Source organism: Dasypus novemcinctus, chromosome 12 (genome assembly GCF_030445035.2).
Source record: "Dasypus novemcinctus isolate mDasNov1 chromosome 12, mDasNov1.1.hap2, whole genome shotgun sequence".
NCBI classification, from domain to species: domain Eukaryota; kingdom Metazoa; phylum Chordata; class Mammalia; order Cingulata; family Dasypodidae; genus Dasypus; species Dasypus novemcinctus.
The window spans coordinates 7789201-7808008 of NC_080684.1; the positions used below are offsets into that span (position 1 = coordinate 7789201).

At 38.6% G+C, this 18808-nt stretch overlaps 1 protein-coding gene across 1 annotated transcript in view; it reads right to left on the reverse strand.

Annotated features, from left to right (window-relative positions):
* Positions 1 to 18808, reverse strand: part of SLC2A13 (solute carrier family 2 member 13) — a 374114-nt gene that overhangs the window by 117452 nt on the left and 237854 nt on the right. The gene's annotated exons all lie outside the window — the stretch shown is intronic.

Below are 18808 nucleotides of genomic sequence, written 5' to 3' on the forward strand. Positions count from 1 at the left end.
CTATTTTTTAAGACTTTGCTTGGGCAAAATATAAGCACCAACATGGATTCATTCACCTTGATTAAAAAGTGTTCTCCTTTTTTTAAAATTGGTAAGCCAAACTTTTACATTAGAGGCATTTTACTGATCACACTAAAAATTATGCCAACCATTTTAAGACTTTGAGTTCTGATAGTTGTTGCAAAAAGAGAAATTCCCAGTAGAACTAGTTTCATCATCATGAAAATTGTGAATGTTTAGCAGAGTGTAAAATGATAATAAAAATTATGAAAACAATTCATTTAATCTGAATAGTGCTCCACGTGGTTTCTAAATTCTACTGCATACATCATCTCACCTGGTTTTCATAAAGACCTGTGCAGCACGGTCAGACCAAACTGTAACTACTGAGACACTAACATAATTACAAACCTAAGAAAGCGGAATACCAGAAATGCTAAGAAAAAAATACTTAAAGCCAAATGAGTTTGATATTTGCCATGCCATTAAATTTCAGGGTCTTCTCAATGCTTTAAGAATAAAAACAGATATATCGAACAAAATAATTCTTCCAAATACAGCCATGAAAAGAACTAAATAAAGCAGAGAGGCTATTCTGAAGTTTTCATTTACCATACAATAAAATCATGAAATTGTGAATGTTGAAATAATGGTTAAATAGGGAAATAATAAAATGGTCAGTGTCTGAATTTTATTCAAAATAAATTTTTTCCATACGTATGGAAAAAACCTTCTTTTATGATACCTAATTTTAATTTTTTTAAACAGTGCTTTTTTTTTAAAAGATTTATTTTATTTTTATTTATCTCCCCCATCGTTGTTTGCACTTGCTGTCTGCTTTCTGAGCCCATTTCTTGTCTGCTTTCTGTGTCGGCTCGTCTTCTCTTTAGGAGGCACTGGGAACCGAACCTGGGATGTCCCATGTGGGAGAGAGGCACTCAATCACTTAAGCCATCTCATCTCCCTACTTTTCTGCGTCTCTCATTGTCTTTCCTCTTTGTGTCTCCTTGTTGTGTCATCTTGTTGCATCAGCTCACTGCACTTGCCCATCGCTCCACCTCCCCAGGAGGCTCCAGGAACTGAACCAGGGACCTCCAATGTGAAAGGTGGGAGCTCAATCACTTGAGCCACATCTGCTTCCTGGTACTTAATTTTTAGAGGCAGAATACAATCAAAGACTGGTCTGGGGATCTGAAACCTGCATTCTGATGACATCTCTGAGGTATGCTGGCCAGGTCAGGTAAGGTAAACCTAAGTTAATTTAATTTCATTTACTCAGGACCTACGGTATAATTTACTGAGTTACCAAAAGCCCACAGATATGTTATTAAGCCCACTTGCTGCCCTCGAGAAGCTCAAAGTTTAGTATAAGAGTACGAGATATAAAGGAATAAGTAATACCATATAATGGGCCAAAATATGTACACAAGTTACAATGTATCATAAAGGGCAAAACAAGCAATTTTATTTGATACACAACCTTCCCTGCTTTTGAGCCAAGTCTTAATTCATAGGAGTTTGCCAGCAGATGTGATCTTGGAGGGCATTTGAGGTGAAAGAAACACTACGTACAACAGAGAAAAACACAAAACTGTGTGCTGGGCTCACAAAACATAAATATTTCACCAAAGGCTGGAACATAAATTGCATAATAGAAGCTTCTGTTCTGGAGAGGCCTTGAATGCCATACTAATTGTTTGGGCTTTATTCTATATGCAGTGGAAAAATCATTAAGTAAATTTTAAAGAGAAATAAGATAATGACATCTGTTCTATGGAAATATCACCCGAATGACAGGCAAGTGGGTGGGGTGGCAGCAGACTAGACTGACTATTGTTCTGAAGCATACTTTAAATCATTACACTGTCCATCAGCAGCAGGCAACTACAGAGTCTCTGAATTAGTGGAAAACAGTGAAGGCAGGGACTGAAATTCGCTGATGGCCTTTTATCTCCCTGCCAGCAAGAGCTGCAACTTCCACTGACACTAAATCTTTTCCTAGTTGGATTGGCTTGCGTGTCATCTTCTTTTTCCCTCTGTCTTACATTGGTAACTGTATTAGTTTTATTGCTAACTGTAACACATTATCGTAAGCACAGTGGCTTAAATGATCGAATATTTGTCCAAAAATTCTGTTGGTTAAAAGTCTGACGTGGGTCTCTCTGGGAATCAGGGAGTCAGCAGGCCTGCCTTCTTCACTGGACGCTCTAGGGAAAACGCACTCCTTGACTTGCGCAATTTCTGGAGAACACCCAGATTCACAGGCTTCCTCCATCTTCAAATCCAGCACGGGAGGCTGATCCAACATGCATCCTGGGACCTCCTCTTCTGCCTCTCTTGTCCACATTTTAGGACCTTTGTAATTTCATTGGCCCGACTTGGATAACTGAGGATAACTGCCCTATTTTAAGATAGACGGAGTGGATGTGGCTCAAGCAGTTGAGTGCCTGACTTTCACGTAGGAGGCCCCAGCTTCGGTTCCCAATGCCTCCTAAAGAGAACAAGCAAACAACAAGCAGACAACGAACAAAAACAAGCAAGGAGCAGATGCGTCTTAAGCAGTTGACTGCCCGCCTCCTGCATGGGAGGACCCAGGTTTGGATCCCAGTGCCTCAGAAAGATAAGAAGAAACAAAGAGTCAATGAGCAGACAGAGAGAGGAAAAAAAAGGCATTAGCAAACTTTATTCTGTCGGTTACACCTGCCATGTAAGGCAACAAATTCACAGATTGAGAGAGAGAAATCTCTCGGGATCATTATCCTGCCTATCATAATAAAAGTACAAATAAGCAGCAAAACAGGTACAATGCCAAGAATTAGGAAGAGCAAGTAGAGGATTGAAAGACAAGGCTATTCACTTAAAGGGTAACCAGTTCCAGAAAAATTCAAGTTATAACTTTATTCTCTTATAGGGCAAGGGATGATGACACATGATACAGAAGAGTTCACAAACTGAGTTTTTAAGTCAGGTTATGGAGTTTGTGGAAATCACATGGAACTTACATTTTTTAAGCATGTGAATTTCAGTGTTTTCAACACGATGATATCAGCCAACCATTTATGTGATGGGTTACTGCTGTATTTACAACCTTCTAACCTTTATGTAGTAGTTTGAATTTTCAAGGGAATGGGTATTCTGTCAAAAGTTGCACAAAGCATAAGAGAGCCTTTTTTCATAAAAGGATAATATGGATCATGGAAAAGGCTTTCTTTCCCTTTTGGACTGAAAGCAGGCATGTTTTCTCTTTGCATACTCATTTTATAACATCATCAAACCACACTCTTCTTCAAAGATCTCCCGGACAACTTTGGGTCATCCCACTCAGCCCATCTCTCCTCCCAGAGTGAGGCCGAAAGGTCTGTTCTCACAGAAGTTTTCTTGGCAAAGACCAGCTTTGCAACACTCCGTAGACATCTGAGAACAGAGCGGGGGCAACTGCGTGTGCACTGCTATCTTAGAGATTATGTGAGACCACTCCAGCCCTCAATTTTAAATCTGAATAAAATAAAATAACTACGGAAACATACAGTTTAGGTAATGGCAGTCTATTCTAATTATGACTTTTAACTAGCAGTAAAAGAATGAACACGAGTATTTTATATGTTGCTAATTGCACAAAGCATTTCCTAGTAATTTCTGAAATAGATGTATCTTTTAAGCTTCTTGAAGCCACAGCCTATCCTTTCCACCCTCCTGTTGACAGTATGGCAGGGAACAGCAAGAAGTAGGGACTCATGATGCTTGTTGCATTTATCTACCACCTACTTTCAAACGGGAATTAAGAATGTGTATAATAAACATGATAGAATTTCTAAAACAAAAATTAAAGACTGATAAGATGAGAGAGGTAGAAGACAGTTAATTACATGAAAACGTTAGGTAGATAATCACCACACATTAGCTATAAAATTCTTGTCAGCCAAGGGAAAAGAGTAAATGACAGTTTTTTTCCTGACAAAATACAGCACAATAAAGACAACTTTTTCTGGCCTAAGACCATAAAGATTTTAATTTCATGGCTAGCAGGGACACGGAACATACTTTTCTAACACCTAGGAAACCAGTGTAAATAAGATGCCAGGAGCTGAAATTGAATCACAATTTCGATTCGCATAGCATGGAGATGAAGTGTTCTGGCAGTATTGCAGAGCGCTTTCAAACACGGTCATCCACGAATCGTGCATTATTCAATAGTTTTATGGGTCAGGTTCATACTTGGTCTGTAAGCTAAATTAAATGAGAAGCCTGGAACTTAAGGAGCGCAGCTGATCAACTATAAGCCCCGAAAGATACCTATTATCTAAGTTATGTTGTTTGGCTCTTTTAGCTCTTCGAATTATGAATACATTATTTACATTTTATATCAAACTACAAGGACTGAAAAATTTTAAATATCATTCTAATAAAGATGTCCTTTTCACTGAAAGGATTACATTTTCTTATTGTGATAGAGTTTACACAGTCAAAAGCATGGTCAACTGTGGAAATAGCTTTAAGAAAATAAAGTTTTACCCAAGACTCAAAAATCTTAAAAGCCAATTAAACACTTTCAGAACATATTTTCATGTACTTTTTACAGTGAGAATCCTCTAAGTATATTTCCAGGTGTAAGGCATAAAGTCAAAAATAAAAGTTAGAAAAGGAGAAATTGGGATTTCATGTATGTCACGAGGGTGTTTTAAGCTGACACCCTAGTTAACTGTATCATTCTGTTCTTGAAATAATTAAGCAATGATCCAAAAATCGTAATAACCCACAGAAAACAAATTATTAATAAATTTAACAAATTACAAAAGATGGTTTTCATAATTTAAATAATTTCACCAGTCTTCTGGAGAGAAGAAAGGACAAATGTGCTGAGGGAACTCTGAAGAGATCGCTACAGATCCTGATCCCTATTTTTCCCAAGGTGCCTTACTCTCGAGACTTGTCCCCGCACCTGCTCACTGCTGGAAGCTTCTGAAGAAACCACTTCCTCCCCTCATCCAACTCAAACAGATCATTGATCTTCCTCTGAACAGCATGAAGAATAATGATATATAATGGCATAAGTTCCCCACACTGACCTCTAATTAACCAATTTGCCAGATTTATCTATCAGTTCTTTCTATAAAATACATGTCCACAGGACAGTGAACATTGGAGACTTAGTGCCATGCTCACATCTCCTATTTGTTGAGCTGTATGCATATCAAGTCTGGAATGTTTGTTCTTAAATCTGTTTATACTTATCACTGTAATTATGTAAATTAATCAAATGCTACAAAAACTAATAACACATAAGATGCAAAAAGAGAGTTGTACAAGAACAAAACCGCATGCTTTGCAAAGAATCAGTATAGATGTTATTTTACTTTTTTTTCCTTTTTTCTATTTTTCTTTTTAGATTGTTATTTATCCCCGTTAAAAAACCTGGGGATATATGTAAAAGTCTAGATTTTGCCCAAAGGTTTCTTCTTTAGTGTCTTTCAGCTCTTGCTTTTTCTTAAAAAAACTAAACCTGAACTTTATCAATGACAATATGAATATGGTTTAGGCAAGAAAACCAATTTGAAAATCCTAACTCTAGATACAATCAATTACTGTAGAAGTAAAAATGAAGTATTTAAGGTATGTATGCATCCCTTCCTCGTAATGGTCTTTTTCAGTTAACTAAAACTGGGCTAGTCCTAATCATGTCAGATAAGAGGACTTTCACATGGCCCTGCCCTTTGTCACATCCCATTTCAGCCACAAGCAGAAGTCCAAGACTTTCAGGTCACTTACTGTCATCTGGTGTGCATCCACAGGATCCTCTAGATTCACTAGTCTGACCCAATCTTTTGCTCTTCCCAGCCCTCCCAAACTCTTTCGCTTTGCTCTGTGGTCTAAGCCTGGATCATCTTCCAGCTTGGATCTGGAATCCAGGCTGTTTTTCTCACATCCTTCACATCCCTGAGCATGGATTTTCCCTGCAGGGCAAAAGAAATGAGCTCTACCCTTGTCTACCCTCCTTATTTAAATGTCGGCTACTTCCTGGTCATTCCTGATCCATTAGAGAGCTCACCTGCTTCACAAATTTCTTCTCCACCCTTATCCCCAGGTCATGATTACTGGGGGGAGTAGTATCGATATGGACCTCCTGGGTCTCTTAACTGCTACACCGCCAAAATCTTTAACCCTACTTGTCTCTGACCAGCACAGCCTGTTCAAGCAGTTCACTTACGTGAATGACCCATTCGCAGAATTCGTCCTTCTCATGGAGACTCCTCATCCATAAACTCTAGCTATTTTTACTTATCCATCATCACCCATTCCTACCTCTCCCCCATATCTGTACTTAACTACTTTAAGGAACATCGATTCTCTAAATCAGTGCTTCTCAAATGTTAGCGTGCTACACAATCACCTGAAGGACCTGTGAAACCACTGATTGGTGGGTCTGACCTACACGATTCCAACTCAGTAGGTCTAGGACCAAAAATGTGCATTGCCAACAAATTCCCATCATAACCCCCAACTTTGGCTAAATCCGGTTATTCTCCAACTCTGTATTTATACCTAGCAGGAAAACACAATGACCAGCCTCACTTGAAATTCCCTAAAATGCTCACTCTCCAATTTTCATATAATGATTTTTTAACTTCTTTCCACTCTCCCAATCTGTCCAGTTGCAGCTGAAATCTTGCCTAACGTTCACTAGTAAAGTGTGAACAATCAGATGGGTACTCTGTCATCTCACCACCATCATAATCTACCACCCTGCTTGATCAGTTTTTTAGGGTTCATTCACAGAAAATCAATCAGCACTCAAGTAAATTTCTTTTAAATTCTTTCTTCAACGTTTGCAGCTGGGATTATTGATCTTTCCTTCTTCTGCTTTCCCCTCAGCAATTTATCTGTACTTCTCTTACAACTTGAACCAATTTTCCTCTGGTATTAGAATTACTGAAATGCTTATTGTATTTCCTCTACTAGATTATAAATGCCAAGAAGAATAATCTTTACATAACTCATTGCAACGATAGGCTTATGACTATGGCTTATTTAGGTGCTACATAAATGTTTATTTAAATGAAAGAATGGTGTGGCCTTCACCTCTTTTTGACTGTATTTATTTGTTATTTTAGAGTGAAAACTTACCTTTTCAAAGTGTACAATTAAGTGGCTTTTAGTATACTTGTGACAAAATTTTTATCTTTTAAATAATTATAATAATTAATGTTCATAATAAAGTATTCAAACAGTCCAGAGTGTTTAAAGAAATAAAAAAAAATCCCCTGGAGTAAAGTGAGATAGAAGAGTAGAGGGCTGCATCCTGAACTGCTGCTACATACTCCTCACCTCTGTTTCTTTCCTTACCCAGCTACTCAGCTTTCTAACTCACTGACCAGCCTTGAGCTCCCAATTTCCCTCATGGCTGGAGGAGAGAATTTAAAAAATGACTTTACATGACTAGTTACCTTTTTATCCAAATAATGATTCACACTAGTAGTTTCTTCTTCCTTGTTTGTCCCTCTAGTTCCAAACTGTGCCCATTTAAGGCCTCATTAAAGCAAACAAGGGGAAAAAAGGCAACAGTCTATTTAAAACTTCTCTCTAGAGGATAAAGATTCTGAATATAAAAAAGGGTAGGCCATGGGATTTGCCATTATGAAAATGACTACCCTTGGCATTGGCTACCAAAAGACCATAAACAGTGTTTTATTTCAAGCCGTAATGGCTTAAATGGTTTTATTCGTAAGCAAAGAAAGTGAGAATTTTTATTCTATACAACAGCAACAGTTTGGAGAATGGTCACACAAAAATATGATTATGCAAAATATGTAGTTTCATACACATTATTTATAAATGCATAAATATCATTATGGAATCACAAACTGAGAAAAGAGATGAAAAGCAAGCAGAATGAAATGGGGGAAAAAAAGCAGGATTTGGAATTATGTAGAGAGTTAATCTCAACTATTTTAAAAAGTCACCAACAAAGAAGACAAATAAATACACCAATATGTTACGATACACTATCTCTAGGTGGTGAGATTAGGTAACTTTTCTTCTTTATACTTTTCTAATTTTCCTGTAAAGGACATGTATTCTTTAAAGGTTTTGTTGACAGTATTAAAGTTTTCTACATTAGAACATTGTATTCAGGGAAGCAGATGCTGCTCAAGCAGTTGGGTGCTCGCCTACCACATGGGAGGTCTCAGGTTCAGTGCCCAGTGCTTCCTAAAGAAGATGAGCAAGACAGCGAGCTGACACAAGCAGCTGATACAGCAAGATGGTGCAACAAGATGACACAATGAGGAACACACAATGAGACACACACAAGCAAGAAGTGGAGGTGGCTCCCACAAGGGAGGTCCTGAATTTGGTTTCCCAGTGCCTCCTAAAAAACAAACAAACAACAACAACAACAACAAAAAGACAAGCAGACAGAGAGAGCACACAAGGAACAGAGACAGAGAGCAAACAGTGAGTGCAAGCAACTGAGGGAAAATAAATGTTAAAAAAAAAAGAACATTGTATTCAGCACCGTAAGTTTCCAACTCGGTGAACTAAATCCAATATTACTTTAAGTAAAATAAAAATGAAGCAGTAAGCATGAGAACTTGTATGTTTTTTCAGAGCAACATAATCACTTTTTACATGCCACTGGGGTAGATGGCACACAAATAAAAATGGACATCCACAGGTCAATTCTATGAGAGCAATAAGGGTAAAATGTTATTAGAACAGGAAGACCGTGACAAAATCCACACAATCGCCCATATGGTTAATTGGTAATTCCAATTAGCTACATCACTGCTGTTCATAGTTCAGGGATGAAAAGGTACAAAGAGGCAAGGAGTTTAGGAAGCATGTGACTAAAGTCTAGGAAAACATTTGAAATCAAGACAGGGACCCTATGCAGGAAGAAGCAGAAAGTTCTCAAGAGACTATAAGTCATAATCAGGATGAAAAGTTCCCATTTGGTCTGCTGGCTAGAAAAACTACAGAGGCAGAGCTGGATTTTAGCACCAGGAAGGGAATGCTGGGTTTTAATTTCCTAAGAGATGGCAGGGATCTGAATGGGGCATATGACAGATATGCCTTGGATACGAGGGCCCATGATAAAGTAGAAAAGGTGTCTACTAGAGTGCACGAGACCGAAGGACTACGAGGCGGAAAGAGCAACACTGAAGGCACTGGGTGCCACAAGGCCGATAGGATTTTCAATTCCCCAAGGTTGAGAAAAACACCCAAACTGACCTCCCTTGAAATTTCTTAGTAGGCTCACTCTCCAGCTCTTCAAAATGATGATTTCATTTCCTGGTGAAAGAGGGGGCTTGTAGAAAAAGAGAGCGGGGGAAGTGGCATGCAAGACTGTAAACCAGGAGCTAAAGTAATTTAATTAGTCATCTACCATGTAAGAAGGACAATGCCTGCAGCAAAGATTTGACACATTTTCTTGTTTTCTCCTTCTGTGCTGTAGATGAAGGAATCATAGGGCATGACTTAACTCTTCTAGAAATAAAAAAACAATGCAGGGAAGCAGCTGTGGCTCAATCAGTTGGGCTCCCGCCTACCATATGGGAGGCCCTGGGTTTGCATCCTGGGGCTGAATTGAAGTCCTAATCTTAATTTTATCAAGTTAAAGTAACCTTTGAATTTAATACAATCAAAGGATATCATGCCTAGAGGAACACACGGGTTTACAGACATAATCTATATTTCTCTTTGGAATTCACCAATAATATCAAACTGCCGACACCTGGGATTCTGAGTCATTGCTGGTGATGGTTAAGGCATGTGGTTCAAGACCGCTTGGAGGCAGTCAGGCTTTGGCGCCCAGTTCACACAGCTACTACTCTACAGCAAGCGTCTCAGAAGCCTCATCATCAGCGTCATCCTTTCCTACTTGGTTCTGTTTCCTAAATCACCAGTTTTTAAATTTATTTTATCTTGTTGCCTGTATGTAATTAATCCCTCAAACTTTTTTGGAATCAGGTGGTGTTGGAGTGAATAAAGACTTTTTAATTAACATGGTAAATCCTATTTTTCCTTTTTCAAATATCAGGGAAAGAAAGCCGATCAATTTTTAACAGCGGAGGAACTAGCTGAGCTGTAAGAGCCCTGGGCAAAGAGACAACAGAGGATTGGCACGCAAATACAGGAAGGTGCTGCCTTGACTCCGGCACTCTGGAAGCACAGGACCCTTTGATGTTCAAGCGGAAAACCCTGACGTTGCACTTGGCTCATTTCAAGTGCACGATGCAGCACCAGGACATACTTGCGGAACTGCAGGACCTTTTACAGACGACAGAAAAATTCCACCCCTGAGTATACAGAGTGTGACCCGAAGAAGAAAAGCAATTATCAGTCAGCATATATTTTTTGAGGACCTGCTGAAAAAACGATGTTAATTATAATTCTCAGATACCACAATAAGGTATTAAAGTATCTAATTAATTCTGACAAAACAGAAGAATTAGGCAAATACTTCTGAGTTAAACATTTCTGTGTATCTGAGTCGACTGTATTGTTGTCTTATTCTCCAAATTCCTTTATGTGCATAGAATTCTTTTTAGAAAAGACCCTTTTCTCTTGCTGTTCCCTATGAAAAACTAGAGATGCTTAAAAAAAAAACAACTCAGATTAGAAAAATACCAGCAACAATGGCTAACATTTATCACTTTCTAGGAGTCCATGAGAATCAGCTCTAGGTTGGAACCAGTCACAGAAATCATCTCCTAAAGACAGAGAAGGAGACATAAGGTCGATTGAACACTTACCATAGGCCCGGGGCACACAGAATCACAGACTTCCTAAGAGGCAGCAATAAGCATTTAGGATACAAGTAACTCAACATAACTCAGGATCCAAAGAGACTGCAACGGAAGTTCTTACTCGCTCCACACACAGGACAGAACAGAAACTCTTAAGCATGTTTACTGCTTCCCACACACATTTTTTTTTTTCATAAATGGCATTTTATTTTCTATGAAGCCACTTGTCTTGGTTAGCACTTTTGTTGCTCAATAGCCATTAACAGCAAAATTTACAAAATGTAAAAATGACAAAAGCATCTAGTGAGAAAGAGCCCTCGGAGTGGCAGAAGCGTGGGCAGTCACCTGCCGAAAGGCAGACCCAGCAGTGTGCCGTGCTGGAAGGGGACGTGAGGGCCAGCCCGCTCCAGAGGCTCGGAGCCAGGTACGCTCTCCACTGAGGGTCTCCACAGGAAAAATAACACAAAGAGCATCGAAGGACACAAAGGGCGTCTTCACAACCGTGGGAGGGAAAGGGGACACAGAGTCCTTGCTTCCTGTCTGTCACGAAGATGGGGCAAGGAGTCTTTAGAAACAGGGCGGGAGTTTTTGCTTTTTCTTTTGAGGTCATTTAAAACTTTTAGGACTCCTGCAAAAATAATATTAAACTGAGCGGATGGTAACACATTATAGTAAGTAGCAGCTGGTTTATAAATGGGATTGTGGTGGAAAAGGCTAGTCTAGGGATGTACACGTCAACTGAAGGGAGCTAGAGAATAATCTAGGGACTGAATGACCCGGTGAGCCTGGAAGTGGATGAGAATCGTGGTTGACGGTGCCAATACAAGAGTGCCCTTCTGTGAACTAGAACGGACATACGTCGTCACTACAGGGCAGGGGAATGTGGAGAAGCACGGGGAAACTACAATTAACGTAACCTACGGCCTACAGTTTACAGCAATACTATCATATTCTTGCAATGAAGAAGATGTACTGTGTTAATAATAGGGGGGTATGGAAAAATCATGCTGTAACAAATGTTCCACAACGGTCGTGGTGTCGAAGGGTTGTTGTATGGGAATTCTACACATGCGCATGATTGTTTTGTAAATTCACGCTTCTGTAATCAAAATATACTTAAAAAAACAGTAATAGGGTAAACTGGGGGAAAATACACCAAATGGAAGATTTGGATTATAGTTACTAGTCATGCTTCGACGAAGCTCTTTCATAATTTGTTACAAGTATTTCAGAACAATATGAGATGTTGGTAGAGGGTTGATGTATGGGAGTCCTGTATGATGTTATGCATGTTTGTTTTGTTAAGTTCACAACTTTTACTATACACTTATTGTTTATATATGTCCATGTATGAAAAGTAAACTTCAATAAATTTTTAAAAATTACAAATATTTTTTATACAACCAATAACAGATAAACCACAACATACCCCTAACCAGATACCCATATCCGCCAATATTTAAACATTTTGCCACGTTTGCTGTATAAATCAACCTATTCATCTATTAGTCTGTCTGAGCTGCTACCACAATGACCACAAAACAGGTTTGGCTTAACAAGAATTTATTGTTATTGGCTCATGGGTTTGAGGCTAGAAGAGATTTCAAATCTCAATATCAGCAGGGGTTACTTTCTCTCAAACGACTAGTGTTCTGCTGGCTATGGGACAGCATAAGGGACTATGCTGGCTGGCATAGTCCCTTGGGGTCTTGGCTTTCCCACCACTGGTGGTGTCCTTCCCTTTTCACTTCTGTGACTCTTGTAAGGCCCCCAGTAATCAGGATTCTGACCCACTGTCAATCAACTGGGCTGCACTTTAACTAAAAATAACATCTTCAAAAGGTCCTATTTACAGTGGGCTCAGACCCACAGAGACGTGGTTTAAGACTAAGCTAAATGCTTAAACTGGGCTATGTAATTCATTCTACCGCTCCATCCTCTTGTTCATCTATCCATGCACCCACCCTTCCTCCAGGCTGTATTTCTATTTGTATATCTATTTTTTCAACACTTGAAAATAGGTTGTATACATCATGCTTCTTGAACACTTTATGTATTTCCATGTACACTTCCTGGGAACAAAGATATCCACTGATGTAACCACCTTAAGTAGAGTTACCAAGTTCAAGCAATTTATCATCGACATAAAACTTACATTCTATATTCTAGTTTGCACTTATGTGCCAATAATGTCCTTTTGGGCCTTTTCTCCTCAATTATTAAGCTCCAGTCCAGGACCACGTATTGTATTTAGTTGTTACTGTCTCTTTGTTGCCCTTTTCTAAAAAAAAATTGTGGACCATATATACAATATAAACTTTCCCGTCTCAACCACTCCCGAGCATAATATTTATTAAGAGGGCTAAATCAAATTCACAGTGTTTCTCTACCCTTGCCACTATCTATTACTAGAACTTTCCCATCACTTCAGGAAGAAACCCTATGCCCATTATACATTGTTTCCCCATTTACCCCCTGCCTGGCGTGCCCCTGGTAACCTGTTACTCTACGTTCTGTCTCTACGAGTTTGCATATTCTAGTTATTCCGTGTAAGAAAGATGACACATTTGTCCTTGTGTGCCTGGCTTATTTCACTCAACAAGAAAGTCTTCAAGGTTCATCCAGGTTGTTGCAACTTCATTCCAAAGACTGAATCATATTTCACTGTATGTATATACCCCATTTTATTTATCCATTCTTCTGCTGATAATTGGATTGCTTCCAAATTTTGCCTATTGTGAATAAGGCTGCTATGAACGCTGATGTACAGATATCTCGCTAAGTCCCTACTGTCAATTCTTTTGGGTATGTACCTAGAAGTAGGAATGCTGGGGATTTAGTAGTCCTATGTTTAACTTCTTAAGGAACCGCCAACCTGTTTTCCACAGCAGCTGTACCACTTCACATTCCTACCAACGAGGATTCCTGTTTCTCTGCATCCTTGCCAGCACTTGTTTTAAAAACAATAGCCATTCTGCTGGGTGTAAGGTGGTACCTCATTGCAGTTTGGATTTGCAAGGAGTTCTTTTTTAAGCACCAGAAGGTAGACTTCTTTTCCGCCAGTTGCTTCTATTCCTAACAGCCATGGCTGAGGCCTGGATTAGTTATTCCTAGTCCATGGGAAAGTAACCTACTATTTTATTTACAGGCCATTGTTATATACTATCTAAATCTTAAATATGTTTAAAAAAATAATTTCAACACGTTCTTTCTTCTTGGCAAGGTTTGCATAGAAGTAACAGTATCACTGGTGTCAAGAGGAAAGAGTAGGAAGCTGGAGTCAAGAAACTGGTTAATTCCTATCACTGTATGCGGGCCCTCCTTTGGTCCTCACTTTCCTTACTTACTGAAGCACAGGGTGATTTGAGCAGATCAGTTATAAACAACGCTTTTCCTTCTCAGTTCAGGAACCTCCAAACTCAGTGCGCTCCAGGCCCTACACTTAGTCTTGTATTGAGATGGAATGCTTAGAAATGCTTCTAGCCTACTCTGACAGAGATCAGATGGTGAATTAATTGGGCTGAGTTAGCAAACATCTCTGTAGGATCCATGTCCTTCTGGAGAAGTAGCAAATACCCAGGTTCTGCTGCCTGTCCAGTCTATGGAAGACAATGGTTATGTGCTTAACACTTCTAGATATTTATTTAACCGTATGGTTTAATAAGATACTTACAATTAGGGATGGCACAAAACCTACCCTGTTTCTGAATGTCCATCTTTACCTGATAGCAGAATTGCAAAAGAATGCTGTACTAACTTTTCAGGATCATTATTAGCTTACACCTTAACATATTATGTTCACAATGGCATACAAACAAAAAAGTCAACAAAGAGATTCTTCTAAATACTGTATTTTCCTCTATTTGATTACAAAGTAATCAAAATTTTATAATGAAATAACTAATAACTGATGGGTCTTAATTGTATATCTTGACATATTAAACTATAATCTATTTATATCTGGATAAAACAAAAATTGTTCTAGGATTTAAAAGAACTATAAATTACCGAGTCATTTTTCTGAATTGTTTACTTTTTAAAAATACAAATGGGTATTCAACCATTAAAATGAAAACTTCCCCCAAATTAAGCAATATAACTTTTACTATAAAGCAATTTTGGGAAACGGACTTGGCCCAGTGGTTAGGGCATCCGTCTACCACATGGGAGGTCCGCGGTTCAAGCCCCGGGTCTCCTTGACCCGTGTGGAGCTGGTCCATGCGCAGTGCTGATGCGCGCAAGGAGTGCCCTGCCACGCAGGGGTGTCCCCCGCATAGGGGAGCCCCACGCGCAAGGAGTGCACCTGTAAGGAGAGCTGCTCAGCGCGAAAGAAAGTGCAGCCTGCCCAGGAATGGCGCCGCCCACACTTCCCGTGCCGCTGACGACAACAGAAGCGGACAAAGAAACAAGACGCAGCAAAGAGACACAGAGAACAGACAACCGGGGGAGGAGGGCGAATTAAATAAATAAATAAATCTTTTAAAAAAATAAATAAATAAAAAATAAAGCAATTTCACAAACAAAAATCTGTTGAAAGTTCTCTTGAGGTAAAACAAATAAAAAGCAAAGCTCAATATAAGCAAGCTGGAAGCCCTTAATTAAATTACGGGCTATCCATACAAAACAATTCTACATAGCCATTAAAAAGTGTTTTAAAATAAGATGTAGTAATATGAGAAAATATTAACACTTCAAATATTTATAAAACCTATCAAATAGGATATGCTACGTGATTTTAATTCTTTCAAGTATATGTACATATACAAACAGTAAAAAGCTGTCATCTCTGGGAGTTGGGATTATGAATAGTTTTAATCTATTTCTTCATACTTTTTCATATTTCCGTAATGAATTTTATTACATACATAGTTTAAAAACAACAGAAAAATGGAGTAGAAAAAGGTTGGGTACGTAAATTCTAAGAATCTCAAAGTTTCAAATGTGCTTTTTTTAGACTAATTTTGAGGATGCATACACGATGTTTCTCCTCCGGGAAAGTTTTTCCATCCATTTCCCAATCCCCCACCATGTCAACTGGCTGTGGGCTTCCACTATGCGCCGTCATTATTAATTACATAGCGTCGTTGTCAATATGATAATGTCTTCCTGACTTTTGTCTCCTCCACTGAAGGCTCAGTTCATTGTGGAAGGACATTTTGCTCACCGCTGCATTTCCATCCCCTTCTACATACACTGGCTCATAAATTTAAAAAAGGAAGTAAAAACTAAAACATTTGATTTCCCAAGAGCAAAGAAGATTGGACTTTAATAACTTACTTTAAGTAAGCATAGGAGAACCTGTAATATATTTACTCAACTCCATTGTTTCTTCAGATTATGAATTACAGGAGCCAAGGAAGTATTTTGCTTCATGAATTCTATAGTGAAGACTGAGACAGTGGCTAGGCAATAATGGGTATCATTTTTGCAGACCGAATTTACTGCCAAAAATTGTCAAGAAATGCATTATTTTTGTAGTTTTACATATCAGAAGCCTGGAGGCTCAGAAAGGTTAAGAACTTGGCTTGCGATGGTGGTGACGATGAGGTCACAGCCAGGGCTCCTCTCCTTAAATCACACCGCGGCTTAAATCTGGATGGGCTCAATATTTGGTTTTATAGCCTTTCAAACACGTTGAGCAGAAAACATTTCTGTTCTTTATTTTGAAATTACCATTTTTTCACAAGTGTTTGATCATGACATATTACCAGTTGTCTATGAGTCTATATTTTTGAAATAAGTTTGTGAATACCTTAGGATAATAAGCCTTACTGTGGGAAATATATTTATTGGAATAATGAACATTGGTTTGCTGGTAGGCTTAGTCAATCCTGCTAATTCTACTCTCCTATGGAAAAGAAGAGACGTATTTGGTAACATCTGGCCTCAAACACTTGCAAATCCCCAAGAACATGCAAATTTATGGCAAGGTTGCATTTCTACTTCTGCGGCACATAGTGTACTGTTTATACTGTAAATAAAAAAGAGGCAGAAACGGGAGACAGCCATGGTTGCATTCCTGTAATTAATAAGGCTGTCCCTGAGCTCCGTCTACCTTGTTAATCTGCATGTCTGGGAGCAGCGCGGCAAGGCCAGCTCTCCTCACCCTTTCCGTTGCTCAGGTCCTGGGGACAGAGCCGCTGACTCATGCATGCCTTTATGTCTCCCCAAGGAGAACCACGGGACTCTGGCCCAGACACACATCCGGCTGGGGGTCCTCGTGCTACAACAGATTCTACTGGGTGCATGTTGTGCTCGTCCTCTTTTACTGCCGTATTAATCCACAGAACTGCTGAGGCGTCACCAACTGCAGTCAAGAAGAAAACACTTCTCCCCCACTACTGCGAGTCTAATGTTTGTTTCATTGCTTTCTTTTTTAGATATATTGAGTGAACTAAACAATAAACCTATTTCTTTGAAAAGTTTTTATGTTTCACCTCAACCACAGGAAACCACCACCAATAAGCCTGGCCAATGAAATCAGACTCAAGCCAGTTTTTCTGTAAAAGCAAATAAAAAAATATCACGTTTGTTTCAAACTAGTGACAGAAAACCACCACGCAACAGAAGGGGTTAACTGTTGCCCTCTAAATAGAATATATAGATAGAAGATGAAAAACAATATGGTAATAATCAACCACGGTTGTGTCACATTTTCTACCTTTGTCCATAAACCAAAGTTGCAAAGCAACATTGTCAATTTTAGCAAAAAAAAAAAGAATGTAAATCCTGATATTTATATTAATAATTTACCAAACTGTATATTCAGAAAATAAAATTTGAAAAATTTAACTAGATTCCAATTTTGATATTGGTGTAAGTTCCTTTAAATTCAGTGTTTTAAGGTATTTTTATGTCACTGTGATGAAAATTGTGATATCTAGGCTTTGCATATTCTCTCCTGAGAAAGTCAGTTCACAAGTATTATACCAATACTTGAGAGAAACCAATGAGTTATTTAAAATAAGAAAGCAAAACCACATTCAGTCATTTAAATTAGATTGGCCAATTTTTATGGAAATTGAAGGCCTCAAGTACTTTACAGTATACTCTAGTAAAACATCTTACACTTCATATTTATTCCATTTTCCACATTATCAAAAGTTTATAAAGTTGATATACTTTTATTGAGAAACCAAATTATTTAGCCAATAGTGAGATAAAAATACTTATTTTTAACAGTTGCTACATTCAAGTTACATGCATGGGGAAAATACATATTCTTTCCTCAGTCCTGAAATTTCAACTTGCTAGAGTGGAAATGCAATGGTATGGTCTCACTTTTATAAGGTTTCATACAAAGAGATAAGGGTGTAGTAAAAGAGAAAACACTGAACAAAGGGCAAACAAGTTTTAACCCTTAACTCAATGCTTCTTTTCCTGAGAGCAAGCAACTGATATTGATAATTTTTCCTTGAACAGAATTCCTGTACATTAGGGGACCTCTGGAGTAAGAGACATTTTATACCTTTTAGTCAATCTTCCTCGGGCTCAATCCTTCATCTATTTAAAAGCAGATGGTGACATCGACATCTACATGACCTGCACATGTTCAAACACAGTAAATCAAGCACTTTATAAAAAAACATGGTTATAGCTCCTGCCAGCCTGCACAGATTGCCTGGAGGAGAAGCCCACGTGCAGCTCCCAATTTCAGAATCTCACTACCCCTGCTTAAGAGACAGCTGTTACACTTCCCAACTGCCTACCTCACGTACAGGAAAGAGATGTGCCTATTCCTTTTTTATAAATAGTAGTATGAAGATGTTTTGATATTCCTACAGAGAATTGTTGTACGGCGCCCTCGAATTCAAGAGTTAGTGCTGTGCAAAAGAATTCTGAGAGATGGAAATCTCAGTCCAATATGGTAGCCACTGGCCACATGCAGCTGGAAATGGGGCTAGTGCACCTGAATTTTACATTTAATTTGCATCAAAATTGTCACATGTGGCACGACTACTGACAGGAGAGGGTTAGAAAATTTGTAAGTAATGGACCAAATGAAGTAACAGCTTCATTTTAGAGAAATTTAAACATATACAATATTTTAAAAGTCACTTTTT